Source organism: Erithacus rubecula (assembly GCF_903797595.1).
Source record: "Erithacus rubecula genome assembly, chromosome: 9".
Taxonomy (NCBI): Eukaryota; Metazoa; Chordata; class Aves; order Passeriformes; family Muscicapidae; genus Erithacus; species Erithacus rubecula.
In genome coordinates, this window is record NC_136660.1 from 7,531,259 (window position 1) to 7,555,436 (window position 24,178).

General features: G+C 39.1%; 1 long non-coding RNA gene across 3 annotated transcripts in view; it reads left to right on the plus strand.

The window, feature by feature from the left end:
• The window catches only part of LOC306805497, a 216,214-nt gene extending 192,036 nt beyond the window's left edge, over positions 1 to 24,178 (plus strand). For all 3 annotated transcript variants that reach the window (XR_013775227.1, XR_013775228.1, XR_013775229.1), the window contains 2 exons: positions 20,614 to 20,775; positions 23,481 to 24,178. This is a non-coding gene — a long non-coding RNA (uncharacterized lncRNA). The remainder of the gene's footprint in view (positions 1 to 20,613; positions 20,776 to 23,480) is intronic.

A 24,178-nucleotide genomic window follows, 5' to 3' on the forward strand; every position in this document is an offset into this window, starting at 1 on the left:
GGCAGGGGATGCACATAATTATATCCCTCCTCTCCTTGTGCAATCCCCTTTTTCATTCCCTCAGCTCCCTTCTCAGCTTCCACCTGATCATTAGAACTGGAATGTGTCTCCCAAATGGAAACCTAGGTTTGCAAAGACAAACCCAACTGTAAGATTTTTTTTTTTTTTTTCTTTTTCCTTTGTTGCTGATGAATAGAACACGAGCTGGAAAATGGGATTGTCTTCCTGCTGATAGACTGCAGGGCTTATCTGTAAACAAAAATGTATTTATGGAAGTAGGTGTTAGTTGTGGCTTTTCACAGCTGCCTTGAGGTATCCAGGAACTGTGGGGAATATCTCTTTTAGGGTTTTTTTTTGCCACTCATCCCTCCAGTATCTGTACATCTGCTATATAAAACAGACTAGGAGAACAAAGACCATTGTGGATCTCATGGGTCTTTGACTTATCAGCTCTCTTTCTGCTTACAGAAAGTTTGGCCTGGTTGAAAAATATTGTTTGTAAGTGCCAGAAAAGCTTTCAGTTTTTCTGGTCTAGTTTGAGATTTTAAAACTTTTGGAAAGAAAGGAAATTAAAAATATATTTTCAAAATACCCCTTCAGACATCCAGCTATTAGATTATTTAAAAAGGTGTTAGGGAAGAAACTTCCATGAGGTAGCAACCAGATTTCAAACAAAGGTCCAAATCACAAGAAATATCAACAGGGAGAAATACATTGTTTCTTTCCCAGAATTTCTTTTTGTGAAGTCTTTGTATTACTTGTGAATTATTGTCTAGTTCTGTGCTCAGAAAATGGTTTGTCTCTCACTTTTTTTTAATCATATGTTCATAATGCATGCCTATTGGATTTTATTTATTTCCTAATTTCCAGTCTAGAATCTTTAAAATAAGTTTAGGGGCTTAGGGTTTTTTTTTTCCTTTCCTTGGTACCACCAGCAGTAAAGATTATTCAAGCCAAACCACAAAGAGAAGTATCAGATTTAACAAAGAAGGAGAACAAAACAAAAAAAAATTGGACATTAGAGAGTCTCTCATATTTTATGCTTTAAATGTGCCTACTAATTTCACTTCCAGTACAAGCCAGTGCACTCTGGCACTTATGAGGGGAGACAAGGAATTAAGAAAATGTTTTAATCAAGTCAGGTTTACCTGCAAACAGGCTCAGCTGGGCTTGACTCTTACTGCTGAAGGACAAAGGAGAGGATCAGGGAGAGTGGGTTGTGGATCATAGGAGCTCTCTGGGCTGTGAACTGCCCAATATTGCACCCCAAAGGAGGACTAGCTCTGCCAGCTGACTGGCTGTGGTTGGGTAAGTCAAGTTTGCTGAAACAGTTGGGTTTTGCAAACAAGGCTCATTTTAAATGAGATGGCTGAGGGGATGATTATGCTGGCAGCTTAGCAGCCAGATACAAGGGACAGTGACTTCTAAAAGGCATTTTTTCAAGCTCTTTTGGGCACAAAGCTTTTAACTGGGTGATTTTTTGTTGTTGTTGTTGTTCATAAGTAACACCCTAATGGGATGTAGCCATTTTGCATGGCTTTTCTGCTTTTCTGTGTACTAAAGAGAGCAATCATTTTCATTGGAGGCCTAGCTGAAACAGAGAAAATGCCCATGTGGTCCAACATCCCATTGGGGAAGGCAGTGATGCTCTCAGGGCTCTGAGAAAAGAAGATGTAAACATGAGACTGAAGAAGGAAAGGAGAACAATGCAAATGGAGATAACTTGTATTGAAAAAAATAATGCTTAAGAATATCAAAGTCTGCGCTGTGATTAGTCACCAAGAGAGGACAGTGGGCCTGCACAAGATGATGATATTGAGAGCAAAGATTTTGAGGGAGAAAACGGGAAAGGAGGTTTAGCTGAGAATAATGGCCAGATAGTGATGTACAAACTTCCTCTTTTAATTCCACTGTTCTTTAGTATTGAAAATTTTGCTCATCTTGTCAGTTAAAGTAGCTGCCCATGAGGGCTACAATTAAGGAAATTGTGTAAAGCTGTTTTTTCCAGTGGAAGGTGTTCTGTCGAAGCTAGCACATCCTTGCTTATTATTACTAAAAATCATAAGTGCATAAACAAATACATGTGAGATGTTCCAGACCATAAGGCTGGCTGTGTGCAGCACATGGCTCACCTGCTGGCAGGGTCTGTGCTTCTGGGCTGTGTTCCTTCCCCTCTAGTAACAGTCTATACACTGATGTCTTTCTCCAAAGCAGGAGCCAAATCCTCCAGAGATGTGCAGTGCATTGGAGCTGCAGTTTTCTGGCCAGTCATCCTTGCTGTACCTCCATGTTAGGAAGTACTCACAGACACACTAGCAGGAGAATTATTCTTTTAGGCATCCCATGAATCAGTAGCATCTGTATTCCAGCTTCATCTCTCTCTACTGTTTGCTGCCTCTGCAATTATATTTTGTCTTCTGCTGAGGTCACTGTCATTGCAATTGTTTTAATTGCAGCTGATGAGTCGTGAGGTTTTGAAATCATTAGTGGTTCCTATGAGCTCTAGAAACAGAATAGCATCATTTCTTCCTTGCTGTTCTTAGTCTTCCATGAAAGTGAAATCTATACAGAACTTAATTACATTTTATATATATTATGTGTTGTTTTAACTGAACTAATATTTACAAATGGATTTGATGAATATCATTGCATTTAAAAGAAGGACCCCCTCTGTGTTGTCTTTTCAAGTTGCTGAAAAGAAATCAGAAAGAATGAGTTCTTTAGAAAACTTTAATTACTAGCTGATTTCATTGACCTGCTAGGCTGGTGGCATCTGCCTTCCAGTCTTTTTCAAATAATTTCTCTTTCATTTGGATGTTTAGGGATACATTAGCATGTGGCCATAATAATTACAAATTATAATGACTAAAAATTAGGGGGTTTCTGCTATCAAGAGTTTTTCTTATTCCAGCCAAAGGCAAAATACAAGCACAGATTTCTGTTCTTTTCTGTATATTGAGGGGATGAGATTTGCAGATGAGTGTAGGAGGAAGGAAGAAGCTGGTGGCAAGTTTAAGGAAGAAAGGAAGCATTTTGTGGGGACTTTTTGAAATCCCAGAATAACATCCCTCTGTTAGAGGGCACTCTGATTTCTTGTTTCTGGTCGCAACCTGAAGCAGCTCTTGAGCAGTAAAGGCTGGAGTCTTAGTTTCAATTGTACTTTATTATTTCAGCTCTCTGTCTTAGCCTTGTCCATCAGTTTTATGTTTTGCCTTTGTTTTCTTTGTGTTTCTAAACTTTTAAGCGTGGTAAATGAAGTGACTACAGGCATTTAATTAACAAATACTAACAAGTTCATCTGCTGTATTCAGCCTCTTTTAAAGTAGCTGTTCACAGCCAGAAAAGACAACTGTGTGTCACTAAAAGCAAATTGTACATTTTCATAACTGAATACATCTGCCAATTAAAGCAGTCCTTGAGGCACTCCCTGACCAATCTTTTGGCCCCTCATCTGCTGTTCTAGTTCTAGTTAGAGAAATTTTCCAATCTAAATCTTCAGAATATGCAAAGGTATGACCTGTTTCACAGCTGCTTTGCATTTGAGATGGGGACCTTCTCCAGTTAGACCAATTACCTGAAGACAACTATCCCACTCCTCTCCTAAATGGGATAGGAGGAATTCAGTTATTCCAGGCAGTTGGGAGATGGGAAAAATCACCCCTGTTCTTCCTCCAGTCCTGGATTTTTCATGGACAAGCCCAAGAGAGCAGTTGGGGTAGAAGCTTTGAATTCTTTCTCAACCTTTGGCTGTCAAAGTTGGTTTAGTCCAGACAGCCACCACTGCAAGGACTTCATTCTTTGTGACAAAACTTCTGCCTGTTGCAGCCCATCTGCAATGAATTCTCCAGTGAACAGGGAAGTCCATGGCACCTCAAGCATCCCTTGCTTGCCCTGGTGCTCCTGACTCCAGAGCCCTGTGTCCACGTGCTGCAGAAATGGAGGCTTGGCGTGTGCACTGCTCAGAAGTATCTGTAAATATTGGACTGTGACTTGCCCTTTTGGTTCTGCCACTGCTTGTCATTCTCAGTTTAATAGTAGCAGCTAACTAAAACTTATTTTCTGAATTTTTTAGGAAATATAATTATCAAATTCATTTTTAACCTGGCTCCTTTCTCTGTCTCAGTTTTAGCTTCATACCTTTGTTTCTTTTTTCTTTCCTTTGTCACCTTTGTTGGCAGTTGAAATGTTCGCTTTCCTTTAATAATCCAGTCCTTAGTTTAGGCTAAATTGGGAAGGGAAAAATTCCTTAACCAACCTGAAGACAATTCTTGCTTGGTAAGAGAATTGATATCTTTCTAAGGAAAAGAGAGAGGAAACCAAACAACTATTAATTCAATAAATTTTCCTTCTTAATGTTTCATGGGAGGTTGATGCTTCTTACATAACAGGGGATTTTTGTCTACCTTTGTTCCAACACAGCTGCTCTTAGCCAGATGTGACCAAGAGTTGCCCTAAATGCATTTTTTTGTTTAATTGGGCAATACATCTCTTTTGGGGCATATAAAGTTTGACTGACAAACATCTGCCATGAACATGACTGCCTCTGCACTAGAAACATGCAAATAGATTTGCCCTGCTCCAACAGTCACTGGCAGATGCCAGTTTCCAGTGAAAAGTCTGGAAACTTTTCAAACATATTAGTGAATATTTAGAAATGCTTCTGACTTGAGTGCTCTATTTCCTCTTGTTTTATTCTCTCAGCATCCTTTATTAGCACAGTCATTTACAGGAAAGTTGGGATGCTGCAGGGGTTTTTCTGTTGGTTTTGCCTTTGCTGATATTATTATTGGTGTCTTTTTTTTTTTTTTTTTTTTTGTATCACTCATCATTATTACTTAACTAAAATTTACAGTACCCTGGATGTGGCATCGTCTTCATCACCACTGCAATGTATGAATTTTTCCAAGAGTTTATTTTTAAACAGAGCTGTACTGATGTATGTAAGAGCTAAAGTAAGCTAAGAGTTTCCATTATAAAGGTGATTTTTTAATGACTTTTTTGGGTAGAGTGGGGTTTCTAGTGACATTGCTGTCTTTCCCTGGGAGTAGGACACAGGTGCAGCTCTTTGAGGAGGAATGAGTAGGGCTGGAGGGAGGTAGATTTCTGTGTAGTATTAAGCAAATACTTCCCCCTGAGCAGATTTTTTTTTTATTTTGTCACAGTTTATTTGTAGTATTTATTTGTTTCCTACTTTTAAGAGAAATGAGAAAAGGAAGCTCTTGCAAAACATCATCAGTCACAAACCAAGCCCACAGCACTCAGAAATTCAATATTTTCCCAGTTTTTCCACTGTTTTTTGTATCTCTTGGTTAAGGGGGAGCACTGCAGTATTATCCTCAGAAAGGAAGCACAAGGGTTTGTTATGAAGGTACCTGGGTGACAGTGTCCCATTCAGTCTGGGGGTGGTGACTGTGACTGCAGGGGCATTCCCTTGGCCCCCAAAAATGATGCTAACAGTCTACTAACAGCTCATTCCTCCATTGGAGGCTGCTAGACCAGTTGTGGAGTCCCATGGAAATCCCAAAAATGGATTATTGGGACTAACTAAAGGCCAGATTATCGTGGACATCCCCAGAGGGCAGAGTTAATTTTGTACAAACTTAACTCTGATGTTTCTCAGTTCTGGGAGATCCATTTGTGGGTTACCAGACATTCATTCATCAAAGTTCTAAACTTCACAGATTTGGATCCTCAAGTTGCTCTCTCAAACGGGAAAGTAGACATGAGAATTTCCATGGGGCTTGACAAATCTCCCCACAACTCACACTTTTTCCTGCAGCTTCTGAAGCCCCAGGGCAGACCCAGTGTCAGGACCCATTCAGCTGCTTTTTGAAGGTTGTGACACTAAACTGATGAGTGAATTATAAAGCAGAGCTGACTGAATAAAAAATTCCCATTGTCCACACCAAATGTATTTTTTGATCTTCTTTATGGAGTGATTCAGAATGGTTACTATCAATGAGGCCAACATGATGCAAAACAACTTGAGAAATGGTGTACCTTTTATAAATAGAGCATTTAAGTGAAGCTGCTGTAGTATTGTGCTTTCATTTTTTATTTGATAATTTGATTTCAAATCAAACAAATCTCATATTCACAGTATAGTGTGTCCTATAGTGTATACACTATAGTGTATGGTATAGATCTGTGTGTTGGGTTCACTGTGTAACCTATGTCCTCTTAAATCCTAAACTTGTAGCATTACAGTTAACAGCAGGATGCAGTTTTCTGAATTAAATGTTAAGGATTGAGACAGAGTGAGGCAAATTCAGCAGTCACTACTGCATCAACACAATGGCCATGAAAATAAGTTTTATTGATCCACACCTAAATAGGTACATAAAATATTTTTGTTTTATAACTAATCCCTGTGGAAAGGGCTAAGATATATTTCTAAATAAAAATGTTTCCTGAAAGAGATGAGCATAATTCAATTCTAAAATATTTTGCTTTTGCAGTACTTATAAAACAGCACTAATAAAAATCCCAGAGTAATTGGTCACAAAGCAACAAGCTGGTTTATTAAATACACACTCTCGTAAATAGATAAGCCATAGATCCTGAATGAAATTCTTTCCTAAAAAAGGATCTATGTTCACTAGCATTTCCTTCCAGATATCTCCTCTTGCTGGCAGGAAGCAGCCTGTGGCTGGCTTCCACTCTCTCCACACTGTGCCAATGGAAGCTGCTTCACTCCTATTCTGTTGTCACTTGCAGGACATTTTGTGGTGTAAATCAAACATTCCTGCTCCCATGTAAAACATGCCTGGCATGAAACCAAGCCTGTCTTTGCTGGGGAAGTGTCAGATGTGCTCAGGATTTCCCAGGTAACAAAGCAGCTGTGGCAGGCTGGGTTTGTGTGTGCTCTGGCAGGGAATCCATCCCTGTCAGGTGTTTGTAAGTTCTGCTGTGGCCATGGTAAGGAATTTATGTGCCCAATTTGTGCTCAGAGATATGAGTTCTTCAGGGAGGGAAATGCTGCATTGTGGCTGAAGCAGCCCTGGCACAGAAGCCTTCCTGCAGTGTGAACTCACACTGTCAGAGCTGAACTACCATTCTGTTTCTGGAGAAGCTGCATAATGCATTAAAATAACAGCTGGGAAAGGCTGAGAGAAATTTCAACTATTTCTGACACAAGGGCAAAAAGACAATTACATGAATACTTGTTTGAACCTCTGCAAAAGGTTGATATGGCAAAATCTTGTTATATGCAGACAATCACTAATGCTTCTGCTGCTATTTTTTAATGGGGTATAGACTTCTGGCAATACCCACATCACCTTTAAAAAAAAGAATAAAATCAGTTATATACTGAATGTATTCCTTTTTATATTAAAATGTCTTTTGGGATACCATCCTAGGACAAAAACAGTTTCTCTCCTATGCAAATTAATTTTGTTCAGCTTGCTTGGATATATACAAAATGAAGATGAAATATCTTTAACCTTTCAGAGGTTTTTCCAGTTGTCAGAACAGAAAAAGAAAATTCTTTTTTCTTCATCCTTGCAGAGAATATTTCTTAAATAAACCAGGAAGCCCTTCCATATTTTTACCTAGTAATTAAACCACTGATGAATTTTGAACTGGTATCAGACATTTCCGCAGTTCTGCTCACTTTGTTCAGTCAAAACTCAGTTTACCTTTGAAAAACAATTTTGATGAATAATTTCTAATCCGGCCTAGGTGTTTTCCAAGTAATGTATCTAACACATTTGGAACATTTCTTTTAAGTCCTTGTCCAAAAACCATGTAACTTGCTTTTCCCATGATCTCTAAATTTCTGCAAATAACTTGGATGAACAACAAAAGCTGTGAGAAAGTAATGATTTGTTTGGCTTTGGAAGGTAAAACACTCTGTGCTCATGCAAAATGGGTCCCTACTCCATCTTCCTGATTTGGTGATTTGATCATCTGGCAATTTCCAGTAACATGAGGAACAAGGGATGCCAGCAGGTCACCTGCATCAGCTAAAAGGAAACACACCTGGAAATGTGGGAGAATTTAAAAAACACAACTGGTTTGGGAAAGCTGACTGTTTTATCTTTGTCTTTTATTAGTTCTGAGTGTGGCCCTCAAAGGAAGGAAATGTCATCACAACATCTGTGTCCAGAAATCTTAAAATCAGTGAAAGGCAAGGTTTATGGGTGTATTTTTGTGCTCACTGCTTATCTCTACATACAGTAGTAATAGGCACAGACAAACCTTTTTCAGCTGGAAGAGTCTCTGAAGACTTTCCAGAACAAATATTTAATGTTCCAGCTTTTCTTTCAATGTCCATGTGAGCATAGGAATCTCACTAAGAGGCTCAAAAATCATGAGGAATTTCCTCAGCAGTTTTGCTCTGTCTAATGTCTGAATTTGTGTTTTACAGGTCTGCTCAATCTAGATAAGCCAGTTTCCTATTAAATGTTTTCCTTTTTTTTTTTTTTATTTTTTTTTTTTTTTTGTCTCTTGTATCTTGGCCTCTGGGTCTATCTCATATTACTTTTGTTCTACTGCAGATGTGTAACAGCTTCTGGTTTTGAGACAAGGTAGAAAAGAGATACACTTGCATGTATTTTGTGGTGGAAGAAATAGAAGGAGGGAAAGGAAATTTAATCACCTCTTTCAAGAAGCATGAGAGAAGGAAGTTCCACATACCTCATTGTCTCTTTTAGATGACCTTATTAATTTTATTTGAGGCTAGAAGGCAAGTTAGAAAGAAAATCTAGCCCACTTATACACTTGCACTGCTTCAAGGAGAGTTCAAGATATAGTGCAAAGCACAATTAGCATTGGCCCTGGCAGTGGCTGAAAACTGTATGCTTAAAATGAGTCACAGAAAAAAATATAGCAAGTAGTTGTACTATTACTGTCAAAAATACACTTTATTTTTTAAAAAAATAGACTTAATTTATTCTAATTAGGTCGCCTGTTTTAAAGAGGAGCATGTAAAATAGCAGGAAAGCACTGATGAATTTTTGAACCATATAATACTTTTATTACCACCTGAAGCCCATATTTAACCTCCTGAGTACAGCAATCAGGATAGATGATGTAAGAGGGGACTTCTATATTAGTTGTGCCTGAAACATTAATGCCTTCCAGCTTGTTTTTTTCAATACACCAGCAAATTAAAAAAAAAAAAAAACAGAAAAAGCAGGAATAAAGGATACTATGGTAGACAACAAGGAATGAGGTGACAAACTAGTGAGAACTGCAGTAAGATATGGGATGCAGCTGAAGAAAGTGTGGTCCCAAAGACTGAAAAGAGAATAGGTGTGATTAATGAGCCAGCACTGCAATGGCAATTGTGTTAGTGACAGGAACATGGAGAAAAGTGGAGAAATGGGAGTTGCGGGGGAAGAACCTGAGGGTAGATATCTCAGCTGGCAAAAGCCATGGTAGAATCATGGATTTAATTGCAATTTCAAAACTGAAGGACCTGTGCAAATCAGAAACCACTTGTAATGGGATGGAAGAGGGATGGCAAAGCTTGGCTGAAATCCTCACTTCTGGACTGAAACTGCTTAGGGTGAGCATGGTAAAGTAGTTTTCAAACTACACAAAAACTGCTATCAACAACAAGTTAAGGAGAATTTAAAGAGAAGGATGAAAATAGGTCTGTAAATAAGTATGATTGAGTTGGAAACCCTGTAACAGAGAGCAGAGAAATGGGGGCTGCCCTGCTCTCTGCACCAAGGCAGCCTGTAAGCAGATATGGCTGGGAGCAGAGTCAGCCTCTGTGGGAGATGGGGATTGGGTGAGCTGGCATCTCAAAGACAGGAGCAAAGTATTCTAGGACAAGAGGAAAACATTTTAGAGACCATTGTAAGAGCCGATTGAGGAAAAAATGGGCTGGCTGACAGTAGCAGAGCTGGGAGGGCCAGTGTGGAAATGGAAGAGAAACTTTCAAGGAGGTGAGGAGGGAATTTCGTGTTGCAGAAATACCTCAGCTTGTGCTGTGATGGATGTGCCTGGACACAGTCAAGTGCCTCCCTTAGTCATGGCTTAAGAAAAACAAATTAAGAGGATTAAGAAGGATGTTTGAGGACTCTTTGGGATTGCTCTGTTGTTGTAGGGCTGAGTAGCTGAGGCTCTGTGGCATTACTGTTGGGGAAATGAGGAATGATTAGCAAACCTAGGGCAGTGCCAGTGTAATAAGGCTCTTGAGCTCAAAATAGCTTTGAAAATATGTCAGCTACTCCAAAGCATTTAAATACTAGCAGTGTCCTCAAGTTGCAGGTAGAAAAGTCATCTGGAGTTTATTTTAGGAACAGCAGAAAAAACCTTCAAGGCAAAGGGCTGTGTGTTCAAAAAGATTATGAAATCACTGAAATGAAATCAGAAGTTATGAGTTAAAGTAACACAGGAGAATCTAACCAGAAAGTTAAGCTACAGCTTAAAAAGTCAGGACAAGGTGGTAATTTCTTCATCATATTGATCTGGACACCAGTGTGGATAAAGAAGAGCATAAACCTTGTTGGTGACATATATGGAAAAGAAGAGGGGACTGTAGGTGTTTCTCATGGCCCCAAAATAAAATGCTTTCAGCAAGGGAGAGATTATTGGCCCTAAGAACAAACCAGGTAGCTGATGAGATGGAAATGCATTCAAGGTAGAAAAAGACCCGGCACAAATCACAACAAAGAAGGCAGGGAATTCCTGCAATGAGTTGGCCATGTTAGAAACCAGCTCTGAAGGAGGCATTGAGCTCAGATTGCAAGTGAGTGCCAGGATGTCAGGAGTACCTGGGAGGCTGGGTGTGGACCTGTGCCTGGTCTAGTTTGAAATAAAAGCACAGAGAGCACTCAGCCCTCAGAGCAGGAGGGTGATGTGCTGGAGCAGTGGGCACCAGACCAAAAACAATAAGCTTGCTGCTGGGTAGTTCAGCCATCCTAAAAGGCAGGTATGATACCACAGCCTGATCCAATTGTCTAATACAAGAGGGAACTCAGCTCAGAGAGCTCTTTGCTGACTATTTTTCTTTTGTAGCCAATAATGATATTCATTGCAGTGTAAGATGCTACTGCTCTGACTTCATTATTCAGTGGCTTAAATGCTTTGACCTAAGTTTCTTGATCCTTGATCCTGTCCTGTCTAAAATGAAATCTCTACCCAAAAAACACCTTGAAGCAGCACTTCAGAGCTCTGTGACAACCAATGAGCCTTATCAGGTCAATGAATTAAAGCTGTAGCAGAACTTATTATCCAGAGCCTTGCAATCAGTGATACAATGCAAAGTCAATTTTAGAAAACTTTCTGTGCTTCCAAAAGACACCTGCAGGTTATAGAGTTACTCCAGTTTCTCTTGATTTTTTGTACCCAAGGTAGTGGAAGACAACTGGAAGGGTTTCTTATATGTCTCTAATTTTAATGCATTTGCAGCAATTTGCAAAGTCCTAGATTACACAGGCTGTTGAAAATGATGATTGAATATGAGAAAACAAAACCATATGATTTGCCTTGGACCTAACCACTGGAGCAGGGGGGTAAATAAATGCAGGTGTCTATGCTAGCCCATTTCTCTGAATCTGTCACATTTCTCTTGCCACTCTCTTTGTGGTGGGAGGAGGTCCTTAAAGAAAGGATATTTGGACAAAACTCTGCTTTTGAATAGGTCAATCAGAACTTACTGTAGTAGTATAGCAGCTTACTTACAGCAGCTACTGTGTGAGATTTGGGGTGGAATATTTTTTATAGTATCTGCATCTTTTCTTACCTTTGGAAGGTGTCTGTTCCTAGGTAAGCTTTGTTCTTTATGTATTCATGCACTTGTTTTTGAAATTGACTATAACACTAAAGTTGCTGTGCCTCAGCTGTGGACCATGCTCTTCTGGCATTCAGTAACTTTGACTAAATTCCTGCACTCAGAAGTGATCCCACAGCAGATAGTGTGGGTGGCTGGGCTGAAGGGTTCTGCCTTTTCCGAGGAACCAGAGGTGCTGACTGCACTCTTGCTGCTGCACAGCTCACTCAGCCCTTGCTTCTAAGCATAAATTTGTCCAGCATGCATTGATTCCACACTAAGAATTGTCTGCCTTGTCCTTTCAGGCAGATTTGGGTGTCCCAACTGGTTCTCCAGAGCTGGTTCAGGAGAACTGAGTCTCCAAGGAACAGTAAATGCTCTAATACTTTTTGTTCTGAAAACTTCTGTGAGACAACAGCTTCATCAACAATAAAAACTAGTCACAAAGTGCTGTAAATGAGCTGGTAAATGACCAGATGAGTATTCCTATCTAAGTGTTCATTTGATAATATAACGCTGTTGATCTCTCAGAAAAGCCACACCTTTGGATGAGATAAAATGCTCAGGGTGAAATCAGCAGAAGTAATTTGTGAGCATCTGAGAAGCACCAAGAAGCAGAACTATTCCATTGTGCTATCAGAGGTTAAGTGCCATGGCAGTGAGTGGCACAGGAATGCAAATCTGTCCACATCTTAAACCAGAGGGAACATGAAGTATTAAACACAGACTTTTTAATTATCCATCTGTGAAATCTCACAAGCTGCTGTTGATTATTAGCTCTCACACTTACTTGTGGGTGTCCATGGGGCTGCTAAATATATGCTGCACTGCTTTATTTGTTTCAGAAAAAGGGAAGCAAAATGGATGGACTAGAAAAATAGAATAAAGATCCTTTAGGCAATTCTTTTTCTACATCCCAGGAGAGAGCTGAGAGCTCATGGGTTCTGATCCAGATCAGCAGGGTGTTGCAACACAGAAATAATACATTGTGTTTTGAATGAGAAGATGAGTTGTGTAACTCAAATTAGAATTCTACACTGGACCACAACATTTTAAACCTTTTAATTTACATTTGTAAGGTGATCCAGCTCAAGAGACATTTGACAACAACAAAAAAAATAACCTTTTTGAACTCATACTTCCTGTTAGCTTCTTAATAAACCTCTTTTCTTTTCAAAGCTGAAATAAATAAAAGATGGGAAAAAATCAATATGTAAACAGGTGGAGAAATTTATTGGCTGAGAGTGTGGGCAGAACTAATTTAGATAAGGCCATGCTTTTGCAGTAATCCAAGGTTTCAAAATAACCTCCTTTGCAAATGTTTGACCTTGTGAGTAAATCCACAGTTGATGAAGGTGTACCAGAAAAGTTTGCTTCACTTCTGGTACGTATTGATTAACTAAAAACATAGGTATTATTTGTTTTAATCAAATTTTCTTGGCTTGTTTTTGTTTTTATTCTGTTTGGTTTGGTTTGGTTCTGAGATTTTGTTGGTTTGTTTCTGGGGGTTATTTTGTTGTTGTTTTTTTTTTATAATTTCACATTGAAATATTGTAATAGCCTGGAAGATTGAAGAATGTACCTTCTACTCCTGGCTTCAGGGAGAACTTTGAGAAGAGTGGAATCTGTTTTTCCATGTGTTCACAAGAAAAACACCATGCAATTATTCATTCTGCTCTCCTCTGGACTACTGAAAAGCCTGAGACACCAGAATAAACTTCCCCTCTGCCAGTTGATAGCAGAAATGTTCTTCCTGGAACAAGGTACCAGTTCTTTGACCAGTTAGAGTTCTTTGACCACATTTAGAGGTTTTATTTGGAATTATGTGGAAGAAAGCATTTTTATCCCCATGGTTTCAATTTTATGAAAGTTCAGTAGTGAGGGGTTTTTTTTTGTTTTTTGAGACAAACAGTTCATTAAAAGAACTTAGAGTGTGATCCCTTATAAACAGTTTTTCCATTTGAAGACAGAGCTTTAGGCAGGGGTCTATTTCAGCTGGATTGATAAAGCCTTCACAGTGGGATCTAAAGAAGATATGTGCAAAAACCTGTGCTAGAACCATGTTCTGTAGGACTCTGACCTTATTGGGCTCTGTTTGGGCTCACAATCTCCAACTCTTTATGTCAGTCCAGCCTGTGAGGTGCCCAGCTGAAGCCTGGGCAGATCTGACTTTCCCAACAGATCAGCCTGCAATCCAATAAACACAGCATTTCCCACTGCTCTGTCAGGGAGGAACAAAGTGGAGGTAAATAAAGGAATTAGTTCTGTGATGGCTCTGAAAAGCTGTAGCTAATGGGAGCAGCTGGACTCTTGTTCTGTCTCCTGTATTCAACAGATTTGGAATTGCCAGGTCTCCTGTGACCCTGCAGATGTGCTGTTCATGGCTTGCTTGCACCTCCCAACAGCCAGGAGGCAAATCACCTCTGCCAGATGCATTTCTCAGCAGCCTTGACAAGTGGCCAGTGTTCTGCAGGTCACTGCTTGTCATGGTTTGACTTAGTTTGCCAATTTTAATATATTCAGATTTTTTAGAGATAGGATTTTGGAGCAAAAACAAGGCAGGCCTAAAACTTAAAAGGGTATAAGAAGAAATTTATTAATAACACAGAAAAAAAAAGAGATTCAGAATAAGATTTCCAGATCGTTCCCTCCTCCCCCTTCTCATCTTCTACATTTCTTAACAGCAACATACAGAGAACACTTCATCAGTTCTCTACTTAAATAATCATTTCAGTTCACTTAGAGAGAAAAGTCCCTTTTTTCTGGTTTAGGCATAGGGGGTGTCTTCACTTTCACAATCCACATCCGCCCAGGAAAAAAATTGCAAATTGTGGAAATTCCTCCCATCTTCACAGTCTTTTCAGAGCTGTGCTATGGGTTATGCCACATACATGGGGGTGTTACTTTTAAAGGCAAGCTGCTTAAAGACAAAATTCTCTTCGTCTCTTTTTCTATTAAATGTCTCTGTCCATATTTTCAGTCCCAAAACAGAGACTCTCATTCCCTTGGGGCAAAAGTTCTTTTTATAAGCACTTTAACCTCCACAAGTGTATTTCACAGTTTAAAGGAATTTCAGTGTAGTCACAGTCCCTTCATAGCCCACAAAAAGGGTTTTCAGCTACTTATCAGTGGCATCTCTTCAGTCTCTTCCCATCTGGAAACTTAATCTTCATTTCACTGACTTCAGCAGACTCCTTGCTTTATTCCTCTCATTCAGGGGACCTCAGGAGATCTGCAGTCTTATCTGGGCATTAAAAGGGTTAAAATTGCATTAATTTACCAATGTAATTTATGAAAGTGAAATAACTTTTAATTGGTTACTTGGTTTGTCAGGTACCAAACGAGCCCCCAGTTGGTCCCTGCAGCCCACAGGGAACAGCCCTCCTCTGTTTCCAGGCTGGGTGCTGCTCCTCTCAGGGGACTCCCTGTGCAAAACCAGCACACTGATTTCCACACGGTGTCCTTGCAGCTGAGGGAGAGGGGAAAATGAGAGGAAATCCATCTCTACACACCCATGGTGCTTGAAGGGATAATTCTTACATTGCAGCTGATCTGTGGCTGGTTAGTCCTGGACAGGCAGCAGGGTGTTTTCACTCTATGTTGCACCATGTTGGAGACAGCAGGAAGGGGGCTAATGGATAATACAGAATTAGCTAGGTTGGGAAAGACCTTTGAGATCATCAAGTCCAACCTACTCATGTCTTGGCAAGGGAGATGTGCAGAATTCCTCATTCCAAGCAGTGTACAGACTGTGAACTGCCACTGCAAACATTCACAAGGTGTTCTAGCCGTGCTCCTAAGCCTTCCAACTCACATGGAATAAAGGGATTTTTTGTGTGGAGCTGATGAAGGAATTTGTATGAATACAAGCTGGTGGTTTGGAAGCTTTCAGCAGCTCAACAGGGCCACTCCTTTTCCTTCTGCTTCCAGGAGAGGTCAGGGAGTTAACCCATACAGAAGATATCCTAATGTTGCTCATTCTCATTAATCAATTATATCTGACAATCCACCTCTTAAAATTTTCTCAGATTGGCGTAAAAAAGCAATAATAACAATAACAAAAGTCAATGAATCCACAGAAATTGTTACACCCTTAAGACTCCTTACAGACCCAGGGTATCAGACTTTTAGAATCCCACCCATAAAGACACTTGGTTCTGCAAGAAGTATAAGGACAAATAAGGCAAGAATGTTACTTTAGTAGGGCTTGCTCCGTAGACCAGCATCTCTAGGATTTTATTATTTATTTGTCTGCATGGCCGTGCAAACTTTATGAAACTTTAGCATTTAAAACTCAAGCAAAAATGAGTAATATTTAATTGGTGTCTTTTTCTATACCATACTGGGCCTGTCACCACGGATTTTAAATAAATGACTAGTCTAGCAAAAATCTTAAATTTTCTCACATCCTCTGCTGCCTCATTATAAAGACATTTTAGACAAGAATACTGTAATTCTTTTTTTCAAGTCCCTTTATTTCCTCAGATAGTAACAAGCTCTGGAGGGGAAGAGGCTTCTTGGCTGAACCTGTCAGGCATATATGGGAGACCATGGATCTTGACTTGTCAACAGAGCCATCAGATCTCTCAAAACTTAATTTCTGGCTTGGGTAATATACACATATTATTTCAGACCACTGACTAGCAGTATATTATGAGAAGAGGAGAGGAGCTTGAGATCTGTTTCCTTCACACATTGGCAATAAAAAAATCACTGCTTTTTTATGTTCTTTCACACTTCTCGAAACAAAATTTCTCCCACAGATGTTTTGTTCAGAGCTCAGCTTGATGGGAAAAGACATATGTGGAGAACACATGAATTAGCATTTTCACATTCAAACTTGCCTACTGCCATGTGCTGTGGAAAGTCTTGGCCAGAAGGTAAAGGGGCTTTACTACCAGACAGTGACAAAAGTGTGATTGAGTATTTTCCTCTGCTTCTAGTACTAGGAGTTTCTGCAGTTTTCTTTTCTTGAGTTCCTGTTCATCTTTGTGGTGAGAGGCACTCCAGCAGGAGTGAGAGCAGCTCTGGATGGCAATGTTCAATGAATTCAGCCCTCAGGTGTCCCTGGTGGACACTGGGCACTGAGAGGGAGGCTGGCTGCTGACAGGGAGTGTGAGGAGCACACCAGACCACTGCTCCTCTAGAAATGGGGACTTGCAGCTCTCTCCCATGGCTGTAATCCCAAAGTGGATAATCCCCTACAGCTATGCTCAGTGCCAGTAATGGGAATGGAATAATTTCCTGCAGGAATGGTGAGAGCTCTGTCATCACCCCATCTCAGAGCTCCCTCAGCACTAGAGCATTGCCACTGGCATCACTGGATGCGGGAGCTCAGCCAAGTTCCCACAAATCCTTTTAGGATTATCTGTCTAGTAAAGGTTATAAATCCCACCCTGGGAGAGCTGTGAGAATGCCAGCCCCAGGTATTTCCTTGAATGCTTGAGCCCAGTGTAGAAAGGGAAAGGTTGCTGCTGGTTTGAGGGCCTTTCTGGGATGGCCCCATGAAGATGGTGAAGTGTTTCTGAGGACAGGGCAGGCAGCCACACCCTGGGATTCACCACTGGCCATTGACCCCAGGGCTCTGTGACACTGGAATGTTTTGCCATCCTGTGCCAAAGCTGTAGAATCTCAATCTGGGAAAAGCATCATTGCATATTACCCTACAAATGTCAAATATTGTTTGTGCTGCTTTAAAAAGTCACTGCAATGGTGTAGAGCAGGGATGTGCAGCTTGTGCACTACTTTTCTTTTGCCTTTTGGACAACCATGGGCTGCCTCTGCCCAGGAGTCCAGAGCATCTAAATATCAGCAATTCCATAAAGTTCTGCTCTGGGCTTTGGTTTCTTTCATTAAATCCCAGTATTAACATTTGCAATCCATCATGGGGACTTGGAAAAAGGAGTTCTAACATTAAAGAACTTGAATATCTGAATTTGCATAGACAGAGCTATTAATCTCATTCTCTGTCCTTTCCTGACCACAATCCTGAGTCAAGGCCTTTCTGAACTGATTGCATTCCATATGTTATTTCAAAAGTGTTTGTCTTTTCCATCTCATTTTGCAGATGCAAAATCATGGTTTCCCCTTTAAGAAAATCCTCACTTTCTCATTTTTTATTGCATCCAAGTTCTACAGAAGTGTTTTCAGACTAAAAAAGCAGAAATTTTACAGTGAAAGTAGAACTGGAAACATTTATTTGAATCTATATTATCTAAATATTTTACTTTTGGGTTCCAAGACTGAGGAAATTGTTCTTTGTTTCTTTTCCTTCAAATCATAATTACTACTTTGATAATCTCTCATTTTCAAATTCACCAATTTCCTGTGGGTAGTTTCATTTTCATCATCAGTGTCTGGCCAGTTCAATCAATTGTTCCTGTAGGATATTTTTCTGTGTTTATGTGTATTTGTTAGTGAGGAAAATAAAAAAAACCCAAAACCACACACTAAATAATATATCAGAAATCTCAGTAGGCTGAAAAAGCCCCATATTTCTCTTACTCTTTTGTTAGTTTAGAAAAAAAATACCAGAATAGAACTTCTTCTCCCCTCAAACTCACTACAATTTATTTAATAGGGTATCCTATTGCAAATAATTTAAATACATTGAAAATAAATATTAAATTTATATAAACAAGCAGGTTGACTAATCTGAAGGGAGAGCAAGCTGAAATAATCTTATCACAGGCACAATTTTGACTTTGTTTTGGTTTACTTTAGAAGATATATATTTCTAAGTTATGCTCTATTAGGGATTTCTTTGCATATAATTTAACATTAAAATATAAAATAAACAAGCAAGGTAATGTCTTATTTAAATATTCATAAGTGGCTGACTCTGTCTGTGTGTAATTTCAGACCCATGCTGTCTCTCTAAGGAGATGAAAGATAATTTATTATTAGTGCATATTCTTACACTCTAAATATCACCCCAGAACAGGAATTTTTGGCAGCACAAAGTCTGTCCTGCACACTCTGCCAGGGAAAGAATTGTCAGGCAGTATTTGCTTGTTCTCTATTCTGTGTTCTTAACCTGATGAAAGGCAAGGTGACCATTTTCTCACATTGACAATTTCATGGTTTCAAGAAGTCACCAGGAATCTAAAATTTGTCTTCTGGTGGTCACCATGTTTTCTAAAGAAAGTACATAAACTAAATCAGAAGAAACTGGTTTGTCTCTTTACCCCATTCCAGAAATTAAAATGGGAACCTATATGTTGCTCAAGATCAGCAGAAAGTAATGGCTATAGTGTATCATATTTTGTATTTCTGAAAAGAGAAAATAGTGCTACTTGGTTTGTTTTGGGGGAAGATATATTTTTTAACCCAGGAGCAAAACAACTCTTCTCTCAAGGAGAATTTCAAATTTTTAAAGATGAAAAACTAAGGGCTGAGAAATATCTTATTTCTTCACTTGAGAATCAAAAAACCTACCAGAAGAACTTGGAAAATTACAACATATTCAATGTTTGATCCATTCTGTTCTCAGCCTTAAAAAGAAATGATTAAAAATTCATTTTGAAGTTAGCTTTGCATGTATCCTGTAGATACAAGCTTGGTTGACAGAGTGGGTTCAGATTTGTAGACATCTTTGTACATGTAAGAATAAATAAAAAAGAGGGCTAAGAATAGATGTGAAAGTGCAAACCTGTTTGTTGGGTTTTGCTGACAAACTCTCAGGAGTGACATGTAATACATTGGACTTGATGCAAATTTATCATGGGGAGGTGATTTTAAATATTTAATGTGCTGGTACAGAGCAGCTTTACTCATTAGGGATTAACACAGATAACATAGTTTACTTTGCCTGTGTAGCTTCTTTAGATAAGTTACTTCTGAATTTTACTGCTTCAAACACTCATAAGATGAAGCCTAGAATAAACCATAACCTCTGGTAGCTGGCTAATGATCATTCTTGTACCTTGACACACTACCTGCAGTGCTCTTGTGGAAATTGAAATGCTCAGGTTGATCCTTTTTAGCAGAAATTGGGTGGCAGAGGCTTGGTCACTCCTGAAAACATTTTGTCAGGGAAGAAATTCAGAGTCAGAATTTTCTGCCCTTTGCCAGAGTGTTCCCTGCAAAGTGAGAGCAGTCTGATAGTGCTGCATTTCTGAGGGGCTACTGCAGTGCAGAGAACTGACTCAACATTGGTTTTGAGGACTTTACATTCTCAGTTAATGGAAAAATGACATAATTAGCAGCTTAGCAGGAGAAAAGCAATATTAACTTGAGAATGCTTTCAAGTAGCCCACTTATTTAATGTTCCTAAAAGACACCATTAAACTCCTTCATAAAGCAAGAGAACGCGCCCCATCAGAAGCTTAATATTATTCTATTACAAAACAAATTTTGACCATAGCATTTTCACCTTTTTTTTTTTTTTTTTTTTTCATGTGAGCTTTCTTCTGTGTAATGATGAGGATCAGTGTGATATAAAGTCAATGTCACTCCAAACCCAACGAGAAATGACTCAGGGTTGATGGAGAATTGCCAGTCCCATCTGGTGGTGACACTTTTTCCCTAAGTGAAGTCTTAGCTGACTGTATGTGATTTTATTTGGGATGTACCTTCTGTAATTGAGACAGAAATGACAGCATAGATGTGAGAGCATCTTCATACCTTCCTTGCTGCTCTCTTCATCTCAGCCACTTTTCTTCAGCACATTTTTCTTTTCTCCTAATGCCTAAATGCAGATTTGAGTGTAGCTAAGAACTGCAGGATGTATTCCTCTTGTGTTAGGATGAGAACAGATCACTGAAACAGTCCAGAATGCAGGGGTGAAACTGAATTATGGGAATTCACCTAATACTTCACCCTTTAACTTGTAGGACCCTTCTGACACAGAAGCCTCATATTCTTTTATTTCTCTTCTTTCACAGGCTGATGGGCTTGACTGTGTCAGGGAGCAGAAATTAGGATGCAAGAATGTCCTGTGGCCTCACAGAGGGAATGCTGCTGTGCTTCTTGTGGTGCTGTCCCTGGGAGATGGAGGATGCTCTTGCTGAAATATCAGCTAAGTATTGCTTCAGAAGGCAAAGACAGTAAGTGAGGAGGGAGGAAAAAAAAGTCTTATAGACCCCTAGGATTTAATACCTGTTTAATACTGGAATATCAGAAAAGATGACTCAGGTGTAAAGGCCCTGGACAACAGTACTGGAAGGCAAAGCAAGCAAAACAAAATAACAATTAATGTTAATTGGTAAGTATTTGATATATGAGATTCTGGCATTGTTGTCAAAATAGCTTGATGGCTACAACAGCCACTGTTGCTCCATGTTTTAGTTTCTGCTCATTGGAGGAAAGGTTTTAGGGAGAAAATACCAAGGTGGTAGAAGTTTCAACATATGAAGGATAAACAAATGAGGGGTGGAGGGGCCAGGAGTGGGGGACACAGGGTTATTTAACATGTGCTGACAGAACTCACATGGCATGTGAAGTCCACATTTCACTACCTGTCCTGGAGCCTCTGGTTGCCATCAAGAATGTACCTAAGACCTAATTTTTCTCTAGACAAGCAGCGAAGACCAGAAGCTGTGATTTCTCTAACAGTTCATGCTACCATAGTACTGCACTGCATTATTCATGTTTTCCTGACGCATGAAACATTTGGTGTCAAGTCCAGAGCATTTTTCAACTTAAAAAAAAAAATAATATTTAGAATGAGAGGGAGAGAAACAGAAAGACAAGAAAAGGACATCAGCTCTCATGCAGAACCTTCATTATAGTTGTGTTGGTATAACTGGCAATGTGACTAGTGATCTTGAGTTCTTTACAGAAATAAAACCACAGCAGTTCACTTTTTGCTTCTTTGTTCTTATTCTGTTGTTTGGCTTTTTAAGGTGTTGCTGAAGAGCTAAGAATGTCCTTGAACTTGACTATTAGGTTAAAATTCCTCCAGATTTCCTCCAGCATGTTCAGAGTAACACTGGGTCTCTGGCTCCCAACATCACCCTGACAGAGTTGTTTGTGACACATTTCTGACATCTCCAACTTGCTGCCTTTACACAACTTTGGCACATTCCTTATTTTCCTTTCTTCCTGACAAACCTTCCAGCTCCCCTTTCTCTGTAGGCTTCAAAATTTAAGGCTGCACATTTTACCTCTCCCTACCCTGCCCTAGCAACTGGGCTCTTGAATGGTATTTATCATTAATTTGGCCATTTGGTTCTTCCCTGCTGATCAGTTGTCAAAAAAAATTTCTCATTTTACTGTGCATGTCTTTGAGTTGATGCAGATATTTGAGCATTTGACCTTCAGTGTATTGATTTTATTGTCCATGATTTTTTTTTTTTTTTTTTTTTTTTTTTTTTTTTTTTTTTTTTTTTTTGGTGGTGAAAAATGCCATTCTGGGAATAAGAGAGACCAAAACCTCCCAGCTCTCCCCAGAACACCACATAAAACATTGAGCAGTGCTTCACATGAATTCAGCCTTTCTGCTCATTCTAAATCTGAAGAGATCACTTTGACACAGGGCATTAAGCAGTTTCCTGGGGTGGTTTCTCAGTCCTTGGTCTCTGGTGAGATTGCAAATAGAGGTGAGAAATTCTGTCAGCTGTGATTGTGTTTTAGAAGCCACAGATGCTCCTTTTTCTAGGAAATTCTGTAATTTCTCTACAGTTCTCTTTTAAGAGTAGCTCACTTTCTCCACTCCATCCCAATGAAAATTAATTAATTATACAGTCTAATTTTTTTTTTCTGGAAAAAAAAAAATGAGATTTTTTTTTCGCTAATAGGAAGATTTTAAAAAATCAAATATAAATATTGGCTTTCTGAACTGTTCAACGAAGATCTGAATTGCCACCAGAGAAAGTAAAAATGAAGGTGTCCATTTTCAGTAATGAATTTTTTGTCATTTTTTGGTACCACTACTGGACTGTGAGATTTGGGGGTTTTTTTTTGTAATTTAACCCATTCTCACTTTATTCAGAATCTTTTGTCAATTTATTGTCAAAGTAAATTGTACTCCATCAGAATATGATATCAACTTGTTGCTAAGTAAAAAAAAAAATTTAAAAATAGAAAAATTTTGGGCCATTCCTTCTTCCTCTTCTCTTCCTTTCCTCTGTCTTGTTCTTTTCTACTGCATCTGCTTTGAATTTTATTTTCTTATCTTCATTTTATTCCTGGGCTTAATTTTCCCAGAAAATTAGGGTGAGGCTCAAATATTCTGAAGAGATATCTGTGTTGTAGTGAGAGTGAGGACTGTATTCTTTGCTCATGTTAACCAGTTTGTGCTGGTTTGTGCACCAGTAGTGCAGTGCTTTGAAATTTGCAGCAGTTTGCAATTTAAAGTAGTGTTGTTAGGGATTAGATCACTTGTTTTGTCTCATTTGACTAATCTAACTCAGGCTGTCAACCTGTTTTGTCCATGTATGGACAAGGAAAGAGAAGAAATTACACAAGATGCAAAGGATTTTTTGTGTCTTCTGTTGGGATTATTGTTGGAAGCTTTATCCTAATATTCTTGCAAGATCATTTTGTCTCCAAAGCTGAGGTTGCCTGACACAATGCACAAGCACTATACTTTAAAGAAGAAAGAATCCATAATTTAAAAATCAAAATGGACAATATCTTAACTGAACTAGTTCATTTAACATGAAATTTTAGAAATATAGAATGTGATAGTGAAAGTACTTCTCTGCAATTTATCATGTGATGAAAAATGGGTCTGAAAAATTGAGGCTTGCCTGTTCTCTTTTCTTCTATTGCAGCTTCTCTACCTTCTCCTTTGTATTATTTTTAACAGGTCTGCATAGACAGCTTGTGAATTGAAGAGTTTAACAGCCTAAAAACAGATCCTCCAACATCTGCAGTTGTGGTTGAAGGACAAATCAGCTCTTATTGGAAATTGGATGGAGCAGGGACCACCATGCTGAGCACAGACTTGAAAGCAGGAGTATCTTGAAAAAAGCAATTGAATGGCTTCCTGAATTCCCATTTCTGCTCTTTAAGCTTGCTGTGTCACATTAGGAGCCTTTCTCCATCATCAGTTCATTGCCATGAGAATAAATGAGCTGTCACACACTGAGTGCTCTGGGCTAAATCCTGCCCTCAGATGTGTAGAATTTCATTTCTGTCAATAGAAGTTCCATCCATGTGCACATCCATGCATTTCTGAGCCTGTGGGCTGGCACTTCCTTAATGTTATGGATTCAGTAGATGGAGAATGGGAGGAGCTTTAATTTTTAAGGGAAGTCACAAGTTAGTCACCTGCAAATGGGATATAGTTTCTACTTCTTACTTTTTAAATCAACACATGAATTAATGAAAAAGAAAATCCACAATCAAATTTATGAATCTCTATATATAAATGGATGGGTTTTACTGCAGTAAATTAGGTCAGATTTATTTTGTGTTGCACATGCTTTTTAAAAATCCATGATGTTGCAGCCTTTTGTAGACACAACAGGCACCTGTCACAGTAAAACATTTGAGCATCAGAGG